We start from the raw sequence: 12,811 nt of genomic DNA on the forward strand, positions 1-12,811 counted from the left end.
AAAGCTTATAAGACTCTATGATAGGAGTACTTACAATATAGAAGATTGAAATGAGCCAAAAGTCCAAGAACACTAGTGTGTGTTCTTGGTGAAACTTGAAGAATCAACCTTTTGGAACATTCTTACGGATGGATGTGTGTTAAAACAATAGATTAGGTGATATACTAACTTGAAAGGGCTAGAAACACTTACTAGATTGAAGATCTCGATGAAAACTGGGATGATACTTGAGAGAGTTTGGGGGTTTACTCTTGGAAAGGTGGAAAAGTGATTTAAAAGACTAAGTGTCACTTATATACCCCCTTCCTTAGGGTTTGCGGCCATAAAAACCATTGTTTAGGCCGTAAACTCCAATTTTCTGATGTGTTGGGGCTTTATTGTGCTAGAATAAACCCTAGGGCATCCTCTCTCCTGATATCTCCTAAAGTGTTAATCCTAAAATACTAAAACTTAATCCAAAAAGTTTGAAAATTAGCAGTACTGTTCTGACTTCTATTGACTTGATATGTTGAACATAATGGAAATTTCGGGTTGTCAAATCATCCCCTCCTTAGAAGGAATTTCGTCCCGAAATTAGCTTTCTTAGCATCACTATTGGGGTTGCGCTCTACTGATTGGCAGAATACCCACTCGTAGACATGGCAACTTTGCCCTTCTGTTCCTGATAGGATTCATACTTGGTCCATCTATCATTGCCTCGTGTATACAAGCCGTATATAATTAGGGTTAGTAATACGTTCGGATGTGCGACTCTGCCCCAGGTCCACAACCCAACGAGGAACAGGAGAAAGGGCGGAAACACACATACTAAGTCTGCATAATCATAATCATATACCACCCTTGCGTATACACTAAATAGTAATAGGTGAGCTGAATTCGTCCATAGCTTCTGTGCTCGAACTTGGTCTGCTGGACGAGTGGTATTTCGTGGAGGTTCGTTGAGGTTCCTTCAGAAAGGATTAGAAATATGAGGTACTCTATGCCTGAGTACTTCGGGGTTCTGAAGGGACGGTTTCGCTAGAAGGATGATTTCGAAGAAAAGATTTACGCACGAACCCGGTATCGTGAGGATCGAATGGAATCTAGTCGTATGATGAAATCGGTAACACTTGGAAATAAAAGGCACTAGATTTGATCATAACGGCGTTATAGGAAAAACACAACAATGCATCTTTTAACAGAGTTACAACACTATAGATTTACTACAAAACTATTGCTGCGGACTAGGTATACTACAAAAGACAAGTATACGCAGCACGGGGATCCCTTAACTGACGGGACCTTGCAAAAGATAAGACTCTAGTTGCACTAGTTCTAAACAGTTTATGAGTCTGTTACAACGAATGCCGTAGATACTCTAACATGGTTCCGGAGTAGTCTCTCCTGTGGCGATGATCGTTATTATCCTTCCGTCTGTGCCAGTATTCGCTGCCTTTGGGCAGTTTCTTTTGTAGTGACCCACCTTGCCACAACCGTAGCAAGACTGGCTCATACAGCGTTGAATACTTGGTTGATCGGTCTTGCTGGATTCTTGCAGTAACGTATGGTGTGTCCCTTTTTGTTGCAGTTTAAGCACTGCATCTCTCGACAAGGTCCATGGTGGTGATAGTTGCATTTGTTGCACTTTGGGAGATTACCCACATACGGCTTTGCTGGTAATGGGTTAGTAGAGGCTATTGTAGGTACTGTAGCAGCATTGACTGTAAATTGTTGTTGTTTCCTTGAGGAACCTTGTGAGGACTCATCTTTCCTCTTGTTCTTGTTGTTGTTTCGTTCTTGTTGATCTTGTACATAAATTTTTGAGTTCCGATGGTTTCCGTGGTCAATCAGAGATTGTGCTAGTTCTTTGGCACTATCGAAAGTATCGGGCCTTGATGCTAACACACTTGACTGAATTTGGGGAGACAGCCCCCAAATACACCTCTCTAATTTCTTGCTCTCAGGAGCAACGATATCCGGGCACATGTTTTCCAGATCACAGAATCTACCCGTATAGGTTGATATATCGGTACCAACCATCTCCAGACTCCAAAGTTCCTGTTCGAGCTTTTGAATTTCCCCACGAGGACAGTACTCTCTCATCAGCATGATCTTTAAGTTTTCCCAACTTATCGAATTTGTCACTACTAGAGTCAGTACCTTAACATGGCCATTCCATCATGTTAAAGCTCTTTCTGAAAAGGTACAAGCAGCAAAATTGACCTTGTTGTTCTCCAGGCAGGCGCAGATCTCAAAGACTGCTTCCGTCTTTTCTATCCATTGTCTTAAAATCATAACCCCTCCAGTTCCATTAAAATCTAGGGGTTTGGCGTTCGTAAAATCCTTGTAGGTGCATTCCTTGGGATGCCCATGGCTCTCGCCATGGTGAGAAGGAGGTGCACCCGTTCCCGATCCACTAGGGACAAGAGTATTGATGGCTGACACGGCAACTGCTACTGCGGTCGTGAAGGCTGCTTGGAACATGGAAGTGTCGAAAGGAGGAGGTGGTTGAGGTGGTGGAGGAGGTGGTGGTGTCGGTGTTTCGTTAATAGGGTTACGCCTTGGATTTCTACAAGGCGGCATCTTTTGACAATAAGATTTGAAAGATGACAACACGGTAAGAATAAATGAATAAGAGAGTGACTCATGGACTAACTCTCCATAGTCCAATAGCACAATTTAATAACACGTTTGAATGATGATCTAGTATCGAAAGGTGAAAGAATTTGGACAATAATGTCCATACGATTTGGTATCTGTCGAAAATACTGGAATTATAGATGTAACATGTTCTGGAAAAGTGGTCTGGGAGTAGGCCTTACATCAACCATTCATGGGCAAGTTTTGACAGGACAACGACCTAATCAAGACTTAATAGACCTAAGATTTATAACAATAGGAAATTAGACCAGAGTTTTACATAAACTAGGCTATATCCGAAGGAGAAGTCGATGAGATTCTATCGGCGTCGAGAACTACTAAGTTGAGCGATCATTCGAAGGGATTGGGTGATCATTCTCTGGCTCCTGTCTGAGCCATCCAACATTGTCGTGGTTAGGGTAGTATGGGTTGTCGTGGGGATGGAATCCAACCATGATATCTACGCGAGAAAAGGGATAATAAGAACAAACTAACTAGACGAACTAACTTAGATAATTATAAGATGATCTTTATCAGTTGCTTCAATACTTGTTTAGTGCATACCAGTTATATGTATTTAGGATAGGATAGACCTTCGAATAAGTGACCCTAACCCTAAGCCCCCAACCCAACGAGGACAGGATATAAAGCAAAGATTCACAGATTCTAAGTCTATGACATCCTAGTACATATAACCTTAGTGTATCCACTAAACGACTATTGACATACTAAAAAAAATCTATTTAGTTCTCAGATAAGTAACTATAGTAACACTAAATACCCCTATGGTATTTCTTTGTGGTTGTGTTGGTAATTTTTTAGACTTGTTGCCACATCACAACCATTCTTGGGCACATGCTAAACACTCCTCGGAATAGCATCGTTGATCAGGCTATGCCACTCCCAAGACTGACCATACATCCCCAAACTTACTTGTGATATCCAACAATCGTAATACTTTTGTTCTTGTCATTGTGACACTGATTTTAGTATGAATGCAGGAACGTATACTTACTTAAATATTTTATTATTTAAAAGTATAAACTCTTATTCAGAGTGTTTTAATCCCAATGTATTTATAGTTAGTATATATTTTATGGGTTGATATACTATATTCACTATAAACAATGCTCTGATACCAATCTGTCACACCCCAAAACCGGAATGGCGGAAACGTTCGGGGGCGGATGACGTCATGTATAGTATCACAACAATGCAAAGTAGTAAACAATCAACAAAATCATCAATTGCATTATTCATATAATTTTACTTACAAGTGTATTCTTTCATAGTAATAACAACATAATGAATACTCAAAATAAATGACGAGTCTTGATTGCTCCGTCTTCTCTAAACCTTGCATCGGTACCTGTCTATTTGTGACCTGAGAATACAAGTTATTTTGAAAGAGTTTATCAGTTTTAAAGTTGCTGAATTCATAAGTATTTAATGTCGTTATCTAAATAAGTATTAATGAAAAGTCTTATAAGTAAAAGTGTAAACGTTTGAATTTCCTAGAAAATCCCATATTTCCTACTAGTATAAAAAGGTAGTCTTCTACCAAAACTAGACCGTTTTGAAAGTAGTCTTCTACCACGACTTTAAGTGAAAGAAAGTAAGAAAGTAAGTAATCTTCTCACGAGACCCACTTAATGTAAGTAGCCTTTTCACGAGACCCGCTGTAAGTAAGTAATAATATGATTGGTAGTCCCTATTCTGCGTTTGGAACTAAAGGTGACTTCCGCAACGAATTGCTAGGTCGAAATCCATATTTATTACCAACTCATATATAAGCCCAAACTATACCTATAATAGCTTACTAGGGATATATATGAACGTATACCTTTGCTACCCAAAGGTACTGAACTAACTGATTAGAACTATTATGTCCGTATATGTACACATGATATATAACTAAATATCTAAACGTCCTTCGGACAGATACCCGATACCCACCATACCACATCCCAATGAGGAAAAAGAAATAAAGCGGGTCAGCCTTCCTAAGTCCTTTAAACATTACTTATATAACTATACATATACAGACATGCTTTTAACAAGGTATCTATGCAAAAGTATCCATGTAAGTGTATCCACGTAAGTGTATCCATGTAAGTGTATCCAAGTAAGTGTATCCCTTCATATAGCATTTAGTATAGACTCATGAATGAACTGACTCTGGTGTATTCCTTGTACTTGGAATGGTAAGTAGTATCTCCTAACTATACGTATAATAGTTACTAGTAAGGTACAAGTATAACGAAGATATACCTTTGCTAGCCAAAGGTACTGAACTGACTGAGGGTACTTTTATGTCTATATATGCATACATGATATATAACTAATAGTTGAACGACCTTCGGACGGATGACCGATACCCTAAAGCCACATCCCAACGAGGAAAAGGAAATAAGGCGAGCTAGCCTTCCTAAGTCCTTCAAATATTACTTATATAATTATACATATATAGGTATGCTTTTAACAATTTAAAAGTATAAAAGAAGTTTTGTAAAACATTTAAGGGTTTTGAACAATAAATAAATAATAATGACTTGATGTCATTTTATAAAGCATTTCGAAAGTAATTCTTTTGATAACAAAGTATAACAGAGTTTGAAAGGAAACTTACGGAACATAATATAGTTTAATAAAGAGTTTTAAACAAGTAAAAATGTTTTAGAAAGCTATCTGAAGTAATCTGTTTGATAAAACAACTAAAAGTGTAGTAAATCCATTGGTATGCTGGTTATTAATCACATGTGATTGATATAATGACTTAACTTGTATTCCCCCCCCCCCCCCATAAAAGCATTTAAAAAATTTAAAACATTGATTAAGGGGTATGAACTCACCTGTAGTTGATGGTTTGGATGTATTGACTGATGTAGGATGCTAAGTGTCAAGTGAAGACTTGTACACACACAAGGATCCTATTTAACATATAGGAGTACATATATGCATCCAATTAGTCTTTAAACAACTAATTAACAAAGTTAAGACATCCTAGGACATGATAAAAACTTTATATAAGTGTTATAAGTGCTAAGGAGTGCATCTAAGTGTTGTAGGACAAGGCCATTGAGGCTAGGGTTCAATAGAACCCCTTTCATGAGTTTACTCCTTAATGACCATAACTCATTGAGTTTAAGGTCGTAAACCCTTGAGTTTACGGCCGTAAGCTCATAAACCTTTGACCATTTATTGATTTGAAGTCCTAGAAGTCATTTTGAAGCATCCTAACTCCAAGTCTAAGCCTTAGGAAGTGATTAGGGCAACAATTCACTCCTAAATGGAGTTTTTTTTCCCATGGACCATTTCTCCATGTGTTTGCTGTCGTAAACTCCTTTGGACCATGGTATTTTGATGTTTTCAAGTCCTAAACACTTCAAGGTAAAAGTCTAGGCTAGTTTCCAAGGCTTATGAAAGGATAAGGCACACTTTGGCACCAAAATTTGGGTTTACGGCCCAAGATGTTCTTGGACCGTAAACACCCTTGATCCTTGGTTTCTTGGGTGCTTTCTTGGTGTTTAGAAGTGTAATAAAGCTTATAAGACTCTAGGATAGGAGTACTTACAATATAGAAGATTGAAATGAGCCAAAAGTCGAAGAACACTAGTGTGTGTTCTTGGTGAAACTTGAAGAATCAACCTTTTGGAACATTTTCACGGATGGATGTGTGTTAAAACAATAGATTAGGTGATATACTAACTTGAAAGGGATAGAAACACTTACTAGATTGAAGATCTCGAAGAAAACCGGGATGATACTTGAGAGAGTTTGGGGGTTTACTCTTGGAAAGGTGGAAAAGTGATTTAAATGACTAAGGTGTTGTTTGTTTTTTTGAAGCCAAAATGTCTGCAGTCTGCGGACCACATATGCAAGCCTCTACGGCAGAAGAGGTGGACCAAATGTCTGCGGTCTGCAATAAGAAGACTGTTTGTTTTTAACGTCTGCAGCCGTTGAAATAAATAAATTTTTCAATCTTAATTTCATGTCATAAAGATTAAAAATGCATTTTCAGCAAAAAGAGAAAGAAAATAAAAAAACGGGTGTTTTTTTTTTTTTTTGTTAAAATGAGGTCTGAAGACCTTTGAAGACAGTGGCTCATGTTTGCGCCAGGAAGACCTCGCGCAGATGTTTTTTGTTCTGCGCACTTCCAAAAAGCAAACACTCTGCGAGGGCATATGTCTGTGCGTTGTTTGCGCGGCGCAGACAAAAGTGGTTGCGCAGCTCTTCACAAAAAAACAAACAGCCCCTAAGTGTCACTTATATACCCCCTTACTTGGGGTTTGCGGCCGTAAATACCATTGTTTAGGCCGTAAACTCCAATTTTCTGATGTGTCGGGACTTTATTGTTGCACAATAAACCCTAGGGCATCCTCTCTCCTGATATCTCCTAAAGTGTTAATCCTAAAATACTAAAACTTAATCCAAAAAGTTTGAAAATTAGCAGTACTGTTCTGACTTCTATTGACTTGATATGTTGAACAGAATGGAAATTTGGGGTGTCACATTATAAGTTCGTGGTGATGCCTTTCGGGCTCACCAATGTACCAGCAGCGTTCATGGATCTCATGAACAGGGTATGCAGGCCGATGCTGGATCGGTCGGTGATTGTGTTTATTGATGATATTCTAGTGTATTCTAGATCCCGAGAGCAGCATGAGGAGCATTTGAGGGAGGTCCTCAGGGTGTTGAGGTCAGAGAGGCTTTATGCCAAATTCTCCAAGTTAGATTTCTAGTTATGAGAGGTCTAGTTCTTGGGGCATCTTGTTAATCAGAATGGTATATTGGTCGACCCGACCAAGATTGAGGTGGTCATGAGTTGGAAGGTACCAAAATCAGCCACCGAGATCAGAAGTTTTCTGGGATTGGCTGGTTATTATCGGAGATTCATCAAGGATTTCTCTAAGATTGTAGTGCCACTTACCCGATTGACCAGGAAGGGAGTTGTTTTCTCATGGGTTCCAGAGCAGTAGACCTCGTTTGAGACTCTTCGCCAAAGATTGTGCGAAGCCTTGGTGTTATCTCTTCCAGAGGGAGTGGAGGATTTTGTCGTAAACTGTGATGCATCGGTATCAGGGTTGGGCGCGGTGCTTATGCAAAGAGGGCGTGTGATAGCATATGCATCAAGGCAGCTGAAGCCTCATGAGGCAAGGCATCCCACTCATGATCTGGAGCTGGGGGTAGTGGTGTTCGCTCTCAAGATCTGGCGTCACTACCTATATGGGGTTCGGTGTACTATATACACGGACCATAAGAGTTTGAAGTACTTAATGTATCAGCCCAACATGAACATGCGCCAGAAGAGATGGTTTGATGTAGTGAAGGATTATGATTGTGAGATCCTATACCACCCGGGCAAGGTGAATGTGGTAGCCGATGCACTGAGTCGTAGGGCGGAAAGTGCCCCGATTCAAGATATGTGTATGAGGATGATGGTGATGACACCGGTGTTAGATAGCATCCTAGGGGCTCAAGCAGAGGTGACGAGACCAGAGAACCGCAAGAAGGAGCGAGTGATTGGGCAGATATCTGAGTTTGTGACCGATAGTCAGGGGCTTATGACTTATCCCGGTCGGATCTGGGTGCCTTATATAGGCGGGGCACGTGGTGTTTTGATGGAGGAGGCGCATAGATCTAGATTTTCGATCCATCCCGGGGCAACTAAGATGTATTTGGATTCGAAGAGAGATTATTGGTGGCCTTGCATGAAGAGGGATGTAGCATGGGTCGTAGAGAGGTGCTTGACCTGTTGCCGGGTTAAGGCGGAGCACCAGTGGCCGCATGGTAAGTTGCAGCCACTTGGGGTTCCCCAGTGGAAGTGGGAACAGATTACTATGGATTTTATCACCAAGTCACCAAGAACCTCAAGAGGTGTCGATGTAGTCTGGGTGATTGTAGATCGGTTGATGAAGAGCGCTCACTTCCTTGCTATCAGTGAGAGTTCTTCTGTAGAGATGTTGGCAGAGGTATACGTGAGAGAGGTGGTGTCACGACATGGGGTGCCAGTCTCGATTGTGTCCGATAGAGATGTGCGTTTCACTTCCAGGTTTTGGAAGAAGTTTCACGAGGAGCTGGGTGCAAGATTGCATTTCAGCACTGCTTACCATCCTCAGACCGACGGTCAGAGTGAGCGGACTATTCAGATGCTCGAGGATATGCTTTGTGCATGTGTATTGGACTTCGGAGGGAGTTTGGACATGTATCTGCCTTTGGCTGAGTTTTCCTAATACAACAGCCATCATTCGAGTATTGGTATGCCTCCCTTCGAGCTGTTTTATGGAAGGAGGTGTCAGACTCCCATTTGTTGGGGAGAGGTAGGGTAGCGGGTGATGGGTAGTACGGAGATAGTGCTCCAGACTACTGAGCAGATTCAATAGGTCAGACAGAGGTTGCTGACGGCTCAGAGTTGTTAGAAGAGCTATGCGGATAAGCGTCGCTCAGAGCTTCAGTTCCAAGTTGGTGATTTTGTTCTCCTGGAGGTATCACCTTGGAAAGGTGTGATTCGGTTCAGGAAGAGAGGAAAGTTGGGGCCTCGGTATATTGGTCCATTCAGAGTGATCGCGAGGGTAGGCAGGGTAGCGTATCGTTTGGAGTTACTTGCGGAGTTGGGTCAGATTCATGATACCTTCCACGTGTCTCAGTTGAGGAAATGTATTGTCGACGAATCAACATTGGTACCATTGGAGGATATTCAGGTGGATGCGATCCTGAATTATGTTGAAAGGCCAATTGCGATACGGGATCGAAGGATCAAGGTTTTGAGAAATAAGGAGGTGTCCTTGGTGCAGGCTCAGTGGCAGCATCGGAAAGGGTCCGAGCTGACATGGGAACCGGAGATCGAGATGCGTGAGCAATACCTAGAGTTATTTGCAGAGTGAGACTTTGAGGGCGAAGTCAGATTCTAGTGGGGGAGAATTGTAACAGTCGTAGTTTGGGTATATAATTTTATTATTTTAATTTATTATTTTTGGGGGAACTCGACGAGTTGGTGCTCGGCGAGTCAGATACCCGACTCGTCGAGTCCGGTCGCAAAACCACGTCAACAGGTAAGACTCTACTCGACGAGTTGGTGCCTCAACTCGTCGAGTAGAGTCTTACCTGTTGACGTGGTTTTGCGACCGGACTCGACGAGTCGGGTATCTGACTCGCCGAGTCAGTGCTGATTAGGAAAACCCTAATCCCCGGGTTTGGGAGCCTATTTAAAGACCTTTATGGCCTTCATTTGCGGCCACCCCGTTCCAGAGAAACCCTAGAGAGAGTGATGAAGGCTTGAGTGCAAATGAGGGCTTATAATCTTCATTTTTGGGGTGATTTTGCTAAAGGAAGAAAAGAGGATCCATCTAGAACGCGAAGGGAGCTTGGATTGGAGCTAATCATCTTGAGATATTGTCTTTGGAGCTATAATTCTTTCCATTTCACGTTCATATGGTGGATTTCATAGTTTTAGGGTTTTTCCCTCATAGTTTTATGAGATCAAGTGAGTATGAGGTCCCCTTGGTATGAATAACACCAGATCTGGACCATGAGAGGTTCCTAGAGCCATTATCTTCCAGCTTTTTTGTAATCAAATAAGGATTTGGAGACTAGGTTGCCATTTCTAGTGTTATTTCTCCATTTGAGGCTTGTTATGGGTTGCATGCACGTAAAGGTTGCACCTTTACGTGACTTTGGAGTGTTTAAGGGTTAGATCTATGATTTGGTTAAGTAGATCTGACCTTAGGAGGTTTTTTGAGCGAGTCCATGGAGGAAACTCGCCGAGTCCATATGTAGACTCGACGAGTCGGATCGGGTTGCCCCTGGGTCTGACTTCAGTGGTGACTCGGTGAGTTGGGGGTGACTCAGTGAGTCGAGTGAGACTTAGAAAGGGAAGAGTATGTGGGGACGATGGGACTCGCCGATTCATCGTATGCACTCGGCGAGTCTGGTCAAAATGGACAATTAACTTTTAGGGTTTGTCAACAAGTGGGCCTTTTGGCCTGTAGAGGGGTAGAATGGTATTTTACCCTTCTAGGGATTTTTATGAGAGAATATCCAATTTGGTGGAGAGACATTTATTTAGTGTAATTTATTATTGTGACTAGGCTGAGGCTAGGCCTAGGGATGAGCATATGGACCGGGGAAGCGGCCGGAACCGGTACCGGAACCGAAACTGGAACCGGAACCCGATAGAACCGGTCGGGCCGGGACCGAGACGTTATTTTTGTGGATTTTTAGAACCGAGAGCCGGTAGGAACCGGAACCGATATAACCGGAACCGGTAGAGCCGACAAAAACCGGAACCGTATGATGCTATTTTTCAAGGACCGGTTCCAACATTTGAAGACACGACAAGAACCGGGAACCGATGGAACCAGAACCGGTAGAACCGCCGGGCCGGTTCGGTTCTAGATTTTGGCCGAAGCCGGTTCCAGGTTTCGGGCCGGTTTGGGCCGGTTCGGTCCTTTTGCTCATCCCTAGCTAGGCCAGTATTTCTGAGTTCGAGATTTTACCGAGATTCCCGAGGTGAGTCTTCTTACTATACCTTACCTAAAGTGGTAATCAGAGTTATTTGACGAAGTATCTTGTATGCTAATTATGTGATGCGATTATATGTGATTTGTGTTATGTATGATTCAGAGTTACAGAGTTAAGACCAGAGGGTCCACAGAGTTATGGGACTGAGAGGGTCCCACAAATATACTTGACCAGAGGGTCATTCAGGGTTACAGCCTAGAGTGGCTGATATATGTTATATGTGGTATTTTGGGGAACTCACAAAGTATTTATGCTTACAGTGTTTTGTGTATGTGTTTCAGGTACCAGTGATGGTCGCGGGAAGGTGTCGGCATGATCTGTACACACTCGTGGATTTTTTCTTATGTGATTCTGGGACATGTTTTTACTATGATGACAGTGGATACATTATGTTTGATATTAATTTATGAATGAAAGTATGTTTTAAAAATGAAAATTTTGTTTTGAAAAATCCGGTGTTACATCAAGGTCCTTCATATGCACCAACTCATCTTATTCTTCTGTATCAACGGCCATGACGTGATCCATAGGGATTGACTCGACTTTTCTTGAAAGTAGACCCGATAGCTTTTCTTTTACAAGTTTTGTTAATTCCCCAACTTGTGTGTGGATGCTCAAAATAGATTCTTTTTGTTCTCTAAGTAATGCGTCTATAACATCATGTTGTTTTTCGCTAGCTTCCATGAATCTAAATAACATTGAATTGAGAGCAAATACTTTCTCTGATTGGATTAGTTCAATTTGGTAGAAATCATGCTTAAGTTCTTGAATTTGTTTTGTCTCATGATCTCTCTTGTACTCCAACTCACAATCCTTAGTAGAATGGGGTCCTCCACAAGTTCTACATCTATCTTGAATTGATCCTCCTATTTTGTGATCTTTTCTTCCATTGCATCGAGCTTTGTAATAACTACACTAATAGCATCTTGACCTCTATCTTTACTTCATTTTTCTTTGGTGACATCCTCCTTTGAGTTGTGATACTCTCTTGAATGCTTAGCGAATTCTTTAATCAAAGCTTTATTATTTTCCGGATCCTTCTTCATCATAGGCGCTTGTGAGTCTAGAAGTTGGCGAGTGCACACATTAACTCCATCATAAAATATTGATATCTCTGGTTGCACATTGAAGTCATGTTGAGGGCAATGTTGTAATAATCTCTTGTAACGTTCCCAACCTCCATATAGCGACTCCCCCTCTAGTTGTTGAAAATTCAATATGTTTCTTTTTAGCTTCCCCACTTTCGAAGGAGGGGTAGACTGGTTGATGAACTAAATCTTAATGTCAGCCCAAGTCGTGATTGTCCCAAAGGGAAGTGATTTTAACCATTCCTAAGCTTCACCCTTCAATGTGACCGGAAAAAGTCGAAGCATCACCGCTTTCTCTACTCACGTTTAGTGCATTAAAATAATGTGAAACCTCCACTACCTCTTCTATGTGCTCATAAGCGTCCTCATGCTCCTTTCCATAAAAAGGTAGCTCCTTTAGCATGCCAAGAATGTGGCCTGGAGTTTCAAACTTTTTCGTTCTTGGGATTTTTGGTGGATCAAGACCCCATCTGTTTTCGTTCCTCATATGCCACTTGTACTCTTCCATTGTCATGGTCATGATGTCCCCCATTTTTCTGCTAAAACAAAACTAAAAAATGCGTAAAACAAACAAAAAATAACTA

At 41.4% G+C, this 12,811-nt stretch overlaps 1 non-coding gene across 1 annotated transcript; it reads left to right on the forward strand.

Annotated features, from left to right (window-relative positions):
- Positions 1–12,267: 12,267 nt before the first annotated feature.
- LOC111903148 (small nucleolar RNA R71) lies at positions 12,268–12,374 on the forward strand. The gene has a single exon (XR_002854059.1). It is a non-coding gene; the product is annotated as a small nucleolar RNA R71 (small nucleolar RNA).
- Positions 12,375–12,811: the final 437 nt, after the last annotated feature.

The sequence above is a fragment of the Lactuca sativa genome, chromosome 3 (assembly GCF_002870075.4).
Source record: "Lactuca sativa cultivar Salinas chromosome 3, Lsat_Salinas_v11, whole genome shotgun sequence".
Lineage (NCBI taxonomy): Eukaryota > Viridiplantae > Streptophyta > Magnoliopsida > Asterales > Asteraceae > Lactuca > Lactuca sativa.